The sequence below is a fragment of the Pimephales promelas genome, chromosome 9 (genome assembly GCF_988280905.1).
Source record: "Pimephales promelas chromosome 9, fPimPro1.hap1.1, whole genome shotgun sequence".
Lineage (NCBI taxonomy): Eukaryota > Metazoa > Chordata > Actinopteri > Cypriniformes > Leuciscidae > Pimephales > Pimephales promelas.
In genome coordinates this window covers 22,200,874-22,215,201 of record NC_142777.1, presented here as the reverse complement: position 1 = coordinate 22,215,201, position 14,328 = coordinate 22,200,874, and positions in this window count along the sequence as shown.

Genomic DNA, 14,328 nt, shown 5'->3' with positions numbered 1-14,328 from the left:
TTGCTTGTTGCTGGACTTGCATTTTTAACAGTAATGGCTGTTTGTTTGCTCCATGTTGTTTTGCATTAATGCCCCTGTGTGCGCATGGCTCAGCGGTGAGATTATTTATTTATTGGGTCTTGACATCACGTTGCCTCTGTGCTGGAGGTGTAGGAGAACACACAGACTCCCTGGAGGAGGGCAGTGAACTCCTCACAGCACGAGAGAGAAAGAGAGAGAGAGAGAGCCTGTTTCCCTAAGGGTCACAAACACATGCACATACACACAGCACTCTATCTATATCCCCCCGCCTCTCGTCCTCAGTCATTGCTTTCTGACTGGAGATGGGCCTCCACTTAGTGTTAGTCAACACCACTAGTTTTCCCCTGTGCCTAATTCCTTAATCGCCCCCCTGCCGAGGCTCTTAGGACCCCCGGAGAGGGCCGAGTGTGCAGTTAACTGCACAAAGGAGGGCACATGTGTGTGTTACAGGGGGTCTTTGTTGCATTGTGGCATGCTCCTGGCCTCATAGTGATTACCCACACCAGGGGTCCCACATTGTACCGCCGCACCCGAGAATCTCACCTTTACAATCCCCCCCATCGAGAGCCAGCAGGGGGCTCGCTGCTGTTTCACCAATCACTGTTCTTTTACAGTGAGAGCAGCCACTTATCTAAAGCACTTAAACACTAATGCATACCCTAAACACTCACAACGGCTACATTCCTAAAGGAGACCTACAACACCATTCATTACTCTAAGAGCCGAGTACTCGCAAGCACTTAAACACCCATGTGCTTTCATTCTCACAATCTAATCTCGTGCACGCTCATATATACGCTTATCATTCAAAAGTTTGGGGCCATGAGGTTTTTAATGTCTGTTCTTTCTCCAAGGTTGCATTTATTTTATCAAATCACAAAACGCACAGAAAAGCTGAATTGTCAGCAATGCATCATTACTCCAGTCTTCAGTGTCACATGATCCTTCAGATTTCATTCTAATATCAGATTTGTTGCTCAAGAAACATTTCTTATTATTATCATTTACCAACAGGTGTGCTGTTTAATATTTTTGTGGAATCATGATACATTTTTACAGGATTCTTTGATAGCTAGAAAGAGTTTGTAACATTATATCAAAGTCTTTACTGTCACTTGTTAAAAAAGGTTTTAATTTCTCGCTGACCCCAAACCTTTCAAAATTAGTGTATGTGGGGCATACATTTGGAAACAAAACTTATTCTCATTTTGCTTTATCTTTAATTTTATCAAAGAACTTTTAAATAATAATAATAATAAAAAAATCAATACTGCACTCTTAAAAGAAAAGGTTCTATATAGAACCTTAAAAGGTTCTATGTACAGTGCTAGGTATTTGGAACCCCTAAAAGGTTCTATACAGAACCCTTTTTAAGGGTTCTGAAAAACATTATATATGGAACCTTTTTGGTTCATTCATTATCATTTGTTTTGTCCTTTCCAGATTAAATATTTCATATTATTGACAAACATCAAGACCCTAAAATGTATTTGTGAATGCATGTGAATGATCACACAATTCAAGATATTGGGGTTAGAAAATCTATATATTTATATAATTTTATGTAGTTAATCAATCTCACATGAAGAGTGCCATTTCAGTTTTTCTACTGCAAAAATCAGCATGATTAAAATGTGATATTAAGTTACTACAACAGTTTAATAAACAATAATTTGATTACAACTACAAAATGTTGCAGAATAATGCAATATATGAATGAATAATAGCCTATAAAGAACCGTTGTGCCAAAAGGGTTCTTTCTTGTCATTATAGAACCTTTTTAGCATAAAGAACCCTATGCTTCATATATAGGACCCCAATGAACCCTTTTTTCTAAGAGTGTGTAAGTGAAAACCATAGTCACTAATACTTATACAAATTAGACAAAGGTAAATACTTATTTTATTTGTTTCTGATTTTATGTAACTAACCAATTACTTTTATCCTGTCACTGTTATGCTGTGAGTATGCAAGAACATTGAAAATGAAATGAAGAGAGAGCTGTGCAGTGTTCAGGGTTTGTCCTGTGGTGTTCTTGTCACAGCATGATACGAGCATGAGCTCTAGCTGAGGGACCTGACGGTTTCAGACACACAGGAACACATCAGCTCCACACCAACTCTTCACCTGATTGGGTACCAGTCCCCCATAAACTTCTTCAATAATTAAACTCATACAACAAAATCAGATAACTCTCAAACCACAATGCTTCTGCCAGCCCATAAACTGAGTAGCATGCAATAAAGATAAAGTCCGAAATATCTAAGGACCGAAGAGAGAAAGAAGTCATCAAAAATAAATGAATGAATTGTCTTTAAAGGAAAGACTTGGAACATCTATGACTGTTCACACAGTAGCAAAACAGTTATCAGGCCTATTGTTAAATTTAGTCATGTTAAAGCACAGTTTTCTAAGAGAGACAGACATCCTCATGCCCCCAAACGGACTGCCTTAGAATCTGGGACCAAAAAGAACTGCAGTAATAGTCTGTCATGTCAGTGACATACAGTATGTCATGACACATGCTTTTTAAGACACATTTTTTTGCTGTCAGTCACTAATGTTAGCGCTGTCAATATCTCTCCAGTTATACAAAATGTTACAATATTGAAGAATGAAACAAATCCAGCATTGCTGGTCACCAGCTTAAGGTAACCTATACTTTGCATGCTGGGACCAGCTTGGGTGCTGGTGTGTTGCTAGACCAGCATATGTTGTATTTTGGGTGATGGTATGATCCCAGTAAGACTTGCATAAAAGTTCACTGTTAAATAAAGACCAACACAAATTTCCAATTAATTTTTATAATTTATATAATAAAAAATGCATGTTGCAGAATATGTATGTATGTACCAAGCAAAGTCCTCAGTGTTAAACACTGCACAGTTTTCTTATGGTCTCAATTTAGAGAGAGTAAAGTAACAATTAAGCCATGTTGCAATAGTGAAATAAAGTAGATTCACTCTATAACTGATGATTGAGCTTTAGTGATCTTTTAACACGTGAGTTCCCAAATAAGCACAAAAGAGCAACTTTCATTAAGTTATTAACTGTACCATTGAAAGAGCCCTTCTCATAACCCGTTATTGAACAAACCCATGTTATTATACAGCTTGACCATCTCTGTTTTCCTTGAGAACAGCATGACAAACCAGCATAAAATTCATACTAGATTTTTTTAGCAGGGTCTTTCAGCAAACAATAAAAAATGAACTAGACGAAACTGCATAGCTGAAAAGATGAAAGCAGTGGGAGCTTCACAGAATAGCTTGGAATAACAATTAAGACACAAAATCTTGAAATGTGTCACCATGGTTAGAGGCACTAGAAATTGGCTTTGATTCCTTCTTTCTAAAGATATTATTAAAACGGTTCCTTTTAAAATTCACATGACGTTCATATGACATATATGGCCAGTAAACTGCCATTTTTTTGAAGAGAGAATAACTGTGTGCATGTATACAGTAGCAGGTCAGCAGTGACCCTTTTGAAGAGTCTAGAGGCGATACGAGCTCCATGTGTGATTAACAGCTGGTGCTTCTGTCTCTGTCAAACAGATGCTGTTTTTAGCTCTACCAAATCCTTAATATTAATATCCATCATTCATTCTCATTTGCCCTTTCCACAGTAAATGAGATCCTCTAATGGAATAATTCCACTGTCGGAACCCTTTCCGTCCTCCCTCCATCAGCAGAAACAGATGAGGCCCTCAAGACGTCGAAGGAGGATGTGGATGTTCAGAGGAGTGATTGCTAAGAAGAGCTGCGGGATCCAATCAACAAAATTGTGATGAATCATTCTGTTCATAAGCTTCTTTACATGTTTGGATCACTTTGTGTTCCTTCAGTGTGGGCAGGTCCCAGTGCTCATAACTCATTGTCTGCTTTAGCTGCAGAGTGAGCTAAAGCAGAACAGAAGAAGAGCTCAATTTTAGGGGGAAAACGGATTCATCTAAGATAAGAGATTGTATATTGGTGGTCTCCAGGCAGCATAGCACTCCTACACAGCATGCTTGTCAACCCAGTAACAATCTTCTCTGGCCAGCAGAAGACTCATCACAACCCATATTAGCCTCTAATGAAACCAGGCAACGGGCTTCAAAATCCTCCTAATGCCCAATATATGAATAGAGCCGAAATCATGGCCCACCAATCAGTTACCATGGTAACCTAACTCGCACGCAGTTCACTTCTTGATTTCGCTTTAATGATCACACTAGGGAATACATTGGATGAATACAGGATATACAAGTGTGAAAGGGAAAGAAATGTGAGCAAAGAGAGATTTGTGAATAAGTCTTTGTTCTCAAGCTGCTGAACAAATGCATTCAAACGAGGTGAACCTAAATTCTGCACAGCTTCTGAAAAACAAGCCAACCTCTTTAACAATGCTTGCAGTGTGTTAGCCGCTCTCTCCGATGAGTTTTATTGTTATGTGCCTGTTTGAATTTCTCTGTCGAAACATTACAAGAGGACGAAAGTGAGAGCGACAGAAATTGAGTCATTGGCTTGAGCTGCTGCATGTAAATGAGAAGCAGACAATGCAGTTTGTCTTTGCAAAAGCAGAGCAGCCGCACTATCAGAGAAAACCCCTGTTATTATTTTCTTCTTAGGTCCTGTTTACACCTGGTATTAAGAAGGGTTAGTGGATCACAAGTAGATGATGGTAAATACAGGTGTAAACAGGGTCTTAAGTTTTGAGGTGGTCCATTTCTTACCACTTCCAGAGCAAGTCAAAAACACATTATCCTGGATTGCTTTCGTAGCGTAGTCAAGTTTGGCGCGAAGATACCTTTTGATACAGCCTTTATGTATACATAAATCTCTGACCCATCGTCTTTTTCCTCGTCTAATTTTCTGTCGCTCTACATACGTCATCTGGTATCATTGAACCGATTGGCTATGAGCTACGTACAGGCGCATTTGATAGACATTCGTAGCACCCAATAATATGGCTCTGGGCATCTGTAAACCACGCCTCAAATACGAGAAAATGAACATGTGGTTTCCCCCCCAAAAAAGTTTTACATTGCAATTTCTATGCCCGTGATTTGTATCACAGAATCAAATTAAAGACAATGAATATAGTTTAAATTATATAAAGGTCATTTTTGGTGACTGAAAGGAAATTCAGAAAATTCTACAAAAATTCTACTGTTAGACATCCTTAGTGGGTAATTTTTAAACTACAGTAAGAGTGTAAAAATCTGAAAGAGTTTTTAAAGTTCCAGTGAGCCGTAGTTTATCATATTCTGAATGAGATGCCAAAAAAAGGCCTACATCAAGTGCTGGTCCTTGGTCATGTTTTCTTTGATATTGTCATTTAATCAGAATCACAACCCATCCATCTTACTTGCAGTCGAGATGCTTCAGAATCCATGATCTTAAATAGACGATTAGAATCTTAAATAGACGATTGTGACTGAAATGTGTTTAATGAGAGCTGTTGAATATCACCAAAGTCCTTTTAAGACAAGTCATAGAACGCAGAATTGGAGAAAGATTGAATAAGTTTACATGAAAACAAAATGTGTAAGCAAAAGAATCATGCATTGTGCTTAAGTGCTCAAGCTCATATCTCTCTTTTTTACGCACACACACACACACACACACAAAACACACTGCATTTTTCAAGCTGGTCCAAGCTAAAACACTTGCAAGTTCAAAATAAATACTACAATTTTATTTCTATGTTCTCCTCCTTCCTGTAGGGTCTTCTAAATTTGCTTACTGACACACCAGAGCACACCTGCCTCTTTTTATCATTCTCTCATATCTAATTACATGAACACGAGAACTAATACAGTCCTGCAGTGCGTATTGCCAAGTCGAGATCCCTTTTAAAGAGATTGATATGACTTATCAACACCAAGTGTTTAAGTGCAACTTAAGTGCAACTGTCCTGTTCAGTCTACTTCTCAGTGGAGTGGAGATGAGGAAAGAGAGGTGACATTCATAAGAGACAGTCCGCAGACTCTGACAACCAAAACGATTTTTATTTTGGCATTTTGGTTCATTACTGACAAAATTATGCACAATACTGTAATTTATATTGAGGCTACAGGCACGAGCTGTTGTCCTGGCAAACTGGCGTTGGTTTAGTCCGTCTGGCTGGTGTTATTAGGATATGGTGCTGTAACATTACCCAGGCATAAATTTGACATAAATCTGCAAGCTGTTCATTAGTATATTTAGTGCCACTCTGTACAGACTTTGTCTGGTAATTAAAATGCTAATTCAATAGTAATGGATTTATCATTGCCCACCCAAGAAACAGAATTAGTCTTTTATATTTACAAAAGTATGAGGATGTGGACCATGTAAATGTGGAGTAGTACACAGAAGTTTTATGATTTCAAAATAACAATATGCGCACTAACTGTACACTAACTGTAAGTAGATCATAGAAGTTCAAAGTTGCCGTATGTCCGACAAGAACGGGTATTGTTCAAAAATTCATGTATAACTTTGATGACAGGTTTTGATCTTCAAATGTTGACTATACATCAAGTAAATAAATTAAAATAATCAAAAATGTCCCTTTTTTGTCTAGTCATTAGAAAGAAGACTGAATAGTAATATTCTATAATATATCTGATGGTGCAGGTTTAGCATTTTCTCACAGAGTTACACTTACCCTGGTGAAAACCTTTGGATTAGATCATGCTTGTTCCTCCACTATTTCAAATGCACTGGTGACTGTAAATGTTACCACAACACTTCGACTAAAACATTCCTTGCATAACATCTTAAGAGATTAAGAGTATCGCATTGAGCTGTGATGCACACGTTGATGACTTCTAATTCCCACATTTCTGTGGGGCTCCAGACAGACTGCTTTCTCTGTGAGTGAGATTTGGTGCCACAACCCTCTAACAGCTGCCTTCTGCTCATCACTAATGGCCAGAATATATTCATAATGGGGAAGACATCTGTGTCATCACTGATTTCTGGAAGCTGAATTATGATTACTTGCCCTCCTTCTCACCTGGGACATGTAAGTTGCCATTTAGTTTTTCCTCATCTCCAGAGTCTTACCAGCAGTCCTAAAAAATGTGAATTTTATGTGAATGTGAAACAGTATCTAACATTATTACAGTATAACGTTTTTTTTTTTTTTTGTTTTTTTTTTTTGTCAACTTTAATTTTAGAAAAATCCATGTTTTTGTAAGACACAAATGCATTTTGAGAAGTGGTCGAACACATGGTGATCCATTAGGTGAGACGGAAAGAAAAAGAGAGGGCATATGCTTATATAATGTCATAGCTTTCATGGCTGTGAATTACAGGTCCTTATCATTTATTTATTCACTGCTGGATCACATCCACAGGATGCTGCAAGAAGCAGAAGACAGCAGCATCCCGCAAAGTTGCACAGAGTAGGAATGAAGATTGAAGAAATGATAATGTTTTCAGTGACATCAGTCCAGAGATGTAATTCATGGAGGAAATACAGTAGTACTGATATTACTTTATGTTAAAAAGCCCCCCGTTTCCAATGGGATTTTAGCTCCATTTGTGTAAACCGTTTATCCGTTTTCACTCAAAAAAAATATGTTGGCTTTAATTAATTTTATTTCGTCAACAGGTTCCACATAACTGGATTACATTAAACAAACATAATTTGTTCATGTAACTTCAACATCATGAAATTAAGTAAATTTAACCAAGCCAATATAAGTAATCTCAACATAAATTTTTAAAGACTTCCTGACATGATTTTATCCATTAATATTTTATTTATTTTAGTGACACATATAACTATTTGCTAGCAATAGCACATATTAGCATCTTAAATGCTATGTTTTACATGCTTCTTCAACTAAAGCAACAGAAAAGAGTTAAATCAGTCGACAACCAAATAAAATGCTCTACTCTTCTACACAATGGTAACCCACTGTAATTTAAATGGTTCTAATAATACCAATGTAATTTTACATTAGACACAATTACACACTATCAAGTCTTCGCCTTTTCTAAATTTCTCAAAAAAAAAAAGATAAAATTACACTTAATTTTAACATTTATTCTCTCTTAATTCAACCATATGCAAAGCATGCTGGGAACAAACAAGCACCACACAGTTTCAGTTAATGCAACACAAATCAATCACGTAATCCAACACAAGAGGATTAAGTTCTTAAATGTTACATTTATTTAAGCAGATTGAACACAATCAAATTAAGTTCGCGCAAAATGGCAGTTGTCTCGCACTATACTGCCACCCTCTGGATGTACGCATTTTTTTACTTAACATAAATGGTTCAACGCATTCTCATCCTTTAGCGTCATATAGAGGGGGACGCTATATGACAAAACGGCGCTATACTACGCACATGGCACCCGTTATCGTTTATAAAACACGTGCTGTGATGGTTACGGAACCGTTTAGGTGTGGGGTAGGGTAGTCTCATATTATGCTAAAGGATTTATGATGCCTTGGGTTCGCGTGAATTTTAACCATAAAGGGTGCCATGTGCGTGGTATAGCGCCGTTTCGTCATATAGTGTTCTATGTGACGCTAAAGGATGAGACCGGGCTGAATGGTTTCTGTTTAGACAACACGTAAGGATTTTGTACTGTTAAGTTGAGACATAATTACATAGACCTTAATAGAAAAAAAAAACATTACAAGTCAAAAAGCACAATTATTATAAGTAAGCTAAATATAAATATATTATGTAAAGTGCACAACCTTCCTAGTTCACTTTTTTGAGTGGTTATATATATATATATATATATATATATATATATATATATATATATATATATATATATGCGGTTGACTTGGAAGAATAAACACTTTAATTTGCCCCTTTAGTCTGAGAATTATCTCTTTCTCTCTCTCACACACACACACACACACACACACACACACAAATGCTCTTTTGTACTAGAGTTGATCAAATGTGGACACCATGCTAATTTTTTTTCTTTTATCTGATTTATTTCACCCTCGTCATGTTTGTCTGATAACTTTATAAATGGTAAATGACTATTATAGCTAAAACTGCATCTTATGAGGGGAAGAACACACTGTTCCTCTTAACTGCTCATGTTTGGCTTCCACACTCCTCTGAAGATGAGTGAGGCAGACAATCTTAAGCGTGGTCTCTTACTGACAGGCTAAAGGGACACGACTGACCTTTGGCTTTCTAATTGGAACGGCTGCCAAGGTGAACAAACCTTTGGCCAATTGTCAGAGCTATAGTCATGACACTTCTTGAGAGTTAGTGGGAAAATAGCAATATTAAGTTCATATTCTGCTTTGTCATTCTCAATTGACAATTTAATAATTGTAATATTGAAAAATTAGATACAAGTGATGAATTTGACATTAGAACTATGTGATCTACTATCACTGAGTGGAATTACACTACTGTTTAAGGTTTGGGGTTGGTGAGATTTTCTCAAATGAATGTTCTTCTTTTCATCAAAGAATCCTAGAAAAATGCATCATGGTTTTCATAAAAATATTAATCAGCACAACTGTTTTCGTCAGGGTTGTAGAACTCGCATGGCGCAGGACAACAAAAACTATCTTTAATAACAAATATTCAGGAAACAAAGTAAATGAACATAGTAAAAGAACATTTGGCTAAAATGTAAATTGTCCAAACACATTTTATTCACATGTAGTTTTCACATGCTGCCTATGGGTGGATTTATCTGAAATAGTTTATTATAGAAAAAAAAAAAAAAGAATAATGGAGCAGAAGGCACATGAACGGTTGTACAGATAATGTAGCAAAATGGTGGAATGTTGATACTTTAAAAAAAAAAAAAAACTAAGCCAGCCAATCAAATTCAAATAAGTGATTTCAGAACGCTTTTGCCATCCGACGGTCAAAAAAAGGTATGTGGGCGGTTCATGGGTATGTTGTATGAGGCCCCAACCAGCCTGATATGGTATAACTGTCTCAAGGACTCTACATTCTGCATGGCTTTGACATTAATATTCCACTGAATTATTGCAATTTAATCCATGGATTCCCCTTTCTCCACATCCGTCCCATATGGTCCATAACAGAATACACTCTAGTGTGTGGACGTCTATCTATGAATCCCATTATTTTTAATATATCAAATTTGTGCTGCACATTTATGATAGATGGTCTTGACAGTTGCATTACAGGGCTCCTGTCTAGTGTCTGAGAGAGAGTGGAGTGAGAGAGGGGGGAGGAGAGGGAGAGATTACATAACTGGAGTCTGCTTTTTATGAGAACTAGGAGAGGCGTGATGTTTTAGACTGCAGATACTGCGCTCCATCATCAGAAGGACTAAGCTCTCAGTCACATCGAGATCTGGCTTTAACGGCTAGTTCCAGTGTTATCAGTGGAGAACCCTTCTCAGACAGCTCGCTTTCTCTGCAATACCGAGTCACTCCCACACCATTAAACCGAAATCTGATATATTTTCAAGGTTTGTATTCAAGAAAATATACAAGCTAGCCATTTTTCAATGCAGGCTATTTCTTGTGAATGTGTGAGATTTCCAATTAATTTGCTGCTATAGTTAAAAAACAATAAGAAGAATAAAGTAAGGTAAAAGTATTTATGCTTACCATAATCATAATAATAAAAACATAACAAACTTTAAATATTAAGTAGCATAATGGACTATTGTTGTACAGCTTAAATAATAAGGTGACAGCCCTGCAAATTGACCAAGCCTGATCTTAAAATAAAAATATGGCTACAGTTTGAATCATATGTTTGCATTTCCATTACAAAGTTATCAGCTTCTTTTTTTAAAAGAAAGATAGAATATTAAAATAAGACACTGATTTTTTTCATTCAGTTATTTAATTAATAACCAATACTTAAGTATGTTCCACAGCAACACATTTTTAAAAAAATTGTAATTTGCACAACTTTGTCCCTTTTAGAATATCATTTACTATTATAATTATTTTTATTTTATAAGGTTTGTATAAACGTTTGAGCAGAACTGTATCTATTTATCTATAAATCACTTCAGACAGGTAGAGTCATCATAAAGTGCAGAATGCTTTTGAGAACTGAATAACAAAAACAGTAGCATTTCAGTTTGGACATGATTCGGCGTATTACAAATCATTCCTTTTGATTTCCAAGCACGGCTTCTAAGAACAGCTTTCACGAGCAAGAGCAACTCACGATTGCTCACTTGGCAGCTGAGTTAACAAAGTTAACTTGGGTGTTGCTATACACTCTGAAAAATGCTGGGTTGTTTTAACCCAATTTTGGGTCAAATATGGACAAACCTGAAATGTTGGGTTAAAAATGTAATGTAAAAATTTAACCCAACGGCTGGGTTAGTCCATATTTGACCCAAAATTGGGTTAAAACAACCCAGCATTTTTTAGAGTGTAGCTATAGTTAAATGAGCTAATATTGGCTAAAAATACACTAATTGTATAGACCTTGTTTAATGACACCAGCTTGATCATGGCATGGTAGCGCTGGTAGCCTATCTGCTACAGTTGTAAGTCACTGGAGACAGCAGGTGCTGGAGTGGTGTGTGTGTGTGCAGCCTGCAGAGTTATTTCTCATCCCAACTGCCTGCTATATTGAAAGTGACACCGGAGAAATTAAGACAATCGACTGCCAGGTGAGGCCAATGGCCTTGTCCACAGCATTTACTCGTGAATCTTAGATGGACTGAATCATATGCGCTGCCTCCTCCGCCAAACAGTACTCTCACAGACATAAACAAACACACACACACGTCATGATGTTGTAAAACGCCAGGTAATAACAAAAGCCACAGCTGTTTTTTTGTACAGCTTGTGCCAGAAAAAAAGCGCTCATCTGAGACCTGTCAATGTAATCATCCTACTGCAGCACAGCAATACAAAAGCTTTATAACATGTGCTGTTATTTTTCCCTGGTCCTGCCTAGTTTTTGATTTTGTTCTTCTAAATTTAACAGCGGCTGGTGACCTAGGAGTCAGTGCTGTTGTGGTGACGCTGATGGATTTATGCAAATGTCAAGGCCTGCTCTGTTTTGTGGCTGTAGTCTTTTGGAAAGCATGTCTCCCGGGAGGAAGACTGGGACTTGGAATGCAGTTGTTTCATCTTCAAAGGCTCTCCTGAAAATAAGCAGACACGCTAAATCACCTGCTGGCTTTATTTATTTATATGGTGATGTGCAGAACAGGCAAGGACAGACGTGAGGGCTCACGAGAGGAGTCATTAAACTGTCATTTTTATGCTCTATAGCTGATGGCAACTATAAACTGCACGTTAGCCAAAGCTAAATTTCTTTTTATGTTAATTTAGTTCATCTACACTGTCAGAAAAAAACAACACATAAAACACAGTAGTTTTACAAAAAGTATTAGTATATATACCGGTGGTCAGTATGACATTTTGTTATAGACTACACTACTAGGTTATTCAGCAAGGACAGATTAAATAAAATTAGACAACAAGTGACAGTAAAGACATTAATAATGTAACAAAATATTTTTTATTTTATATAAATGCTGTTATTTTGAACTTTCTAATCATCAAAGATTATCCTGAAAAAAGTATGGTTAACAAAAACCAGCACAACTATTTTCCACATTAATAATACATGTTTCTTGAGCACTATATCAGCATTGAATGATTTCTGAATGATCATGTGACACTGAGCTTTGTCATCACAGGAATAAATTACATTTTAAAATAGAAAAAATATATATACTTATATTTATACTTGAAATATTTTTTAAATATACTTGTAATATTTAATATATAAACATAAAAAATCCTTTAAACAATAGGATATTATGTTCTAATACTAACATCTACATTTTAACAGTTCAAGTTATAAATCAATAATACATTGTTAATTCATGTTTGTTCATTATCTAATGAACAATAGCATATGTATAAATCAGCCTAGATTAATAATTGCTTTTTTGACTTGACTTTTAAAAATAAGGCATGGACAGCCAAACAACTTACAGAGTAGCAAACTGGTTAATGTGAAACTGCTCTCAAACTCCATCAGCAGAGAAGAAAGCCCTGCCATATGCCATCGCAAGGCACATTCCCAGCAGACTGAGGGCTGATAGGCAGATGCATTATACACGGAGGGGTCAACACTGTACCACACACTAAATAGAGATGAAAGTGTCCTGGTACCGCTAAAACATTCTGGTGCTATTATAAAACTTCACAGTATTTTTGGATAGCTTGAAATATTTTCTTCTCAAATAAAATCTAGGAAAGACTTTAAAAAGAAATATACTTAGCAAAACAATAATCGTTTTGTAATATCAAAAGTGTGGTACCATCTAACTCCCTCTGCCATCAATATCAGTCTTTTTGTGTCAGGTGGAATAAGAAACTCAGTACATCTTGGTTATGTAATGAACATTTAATTGAAGTCAACTTGTATATACAGTAAGCTCACAATAACTGAAAATAGCCAGCTTTGATGTGAAAGCTATTTTTTCACTCTTTATTTAAAACGCAGGCTAATGTTGACAGTCGCGTCCAGATATGGCATTACAAAGATTAAAATAAACCTACTTTAACTCCTAAGAGCCTTCTTTTATCAAATCATTCTACCAATCGAACTGCTTAATCTCTCCGAGACACAAAGGAGAAGCTCCCGAATGTATAAATATATCAGTAAGACAGATGAATTCAATTATGACTGATCTGACATGTTATAGATTTTTAGATCTCTTACAGTGACACAAGGTTTTGCCATATGGGATCCTGAGAGCTACACTGCCACCTCTTGGTCAAATTAAGTCTGCTCGACACGATGATATAAAGTAGACTGCTGGCCTTGTGTCAAACCTGAAGAGTCAACAATTAATAATGTGGTTGTTATTATAAAGGAACAAGTAGTCAGGAAACAGGCCAGTGCAGATGGTGATTTATACACAGATCAATACGATGACTGACTGGAAGGATGAATTAAAAGTCAGTGCGTGTGTGTAGATGCATGAATCATATGTTCTGTCTGCGATGATCTCATAAATGGTAGCAGATTGGAGAGTGATGATCTGGACAATTTTTGGGGCTTTTAGGCAGACATCAGGCTCTGTGAGTTCCCGTCTGCCAGCACAAACAGTGTTTTTAAAGGGGTCATAATAATGCCAAGTTAATTTGATTCTTTAAGATTTAAATGAAAAGTTTGTAATATACTTTAATTAAAAATTCTCATTAGTATTGTAAGAAAATTAAGGCTCGAACAGGACGTTTCTGAATGGTTGGTAAACATAATGTCACTTTGATCTATCTGTACTGGCAGGGTAGAGTAACTTAGTGAGATGTCCAAACGCTATATGTGTTTACTGATGTATGGGTACTCAGTTTGACAA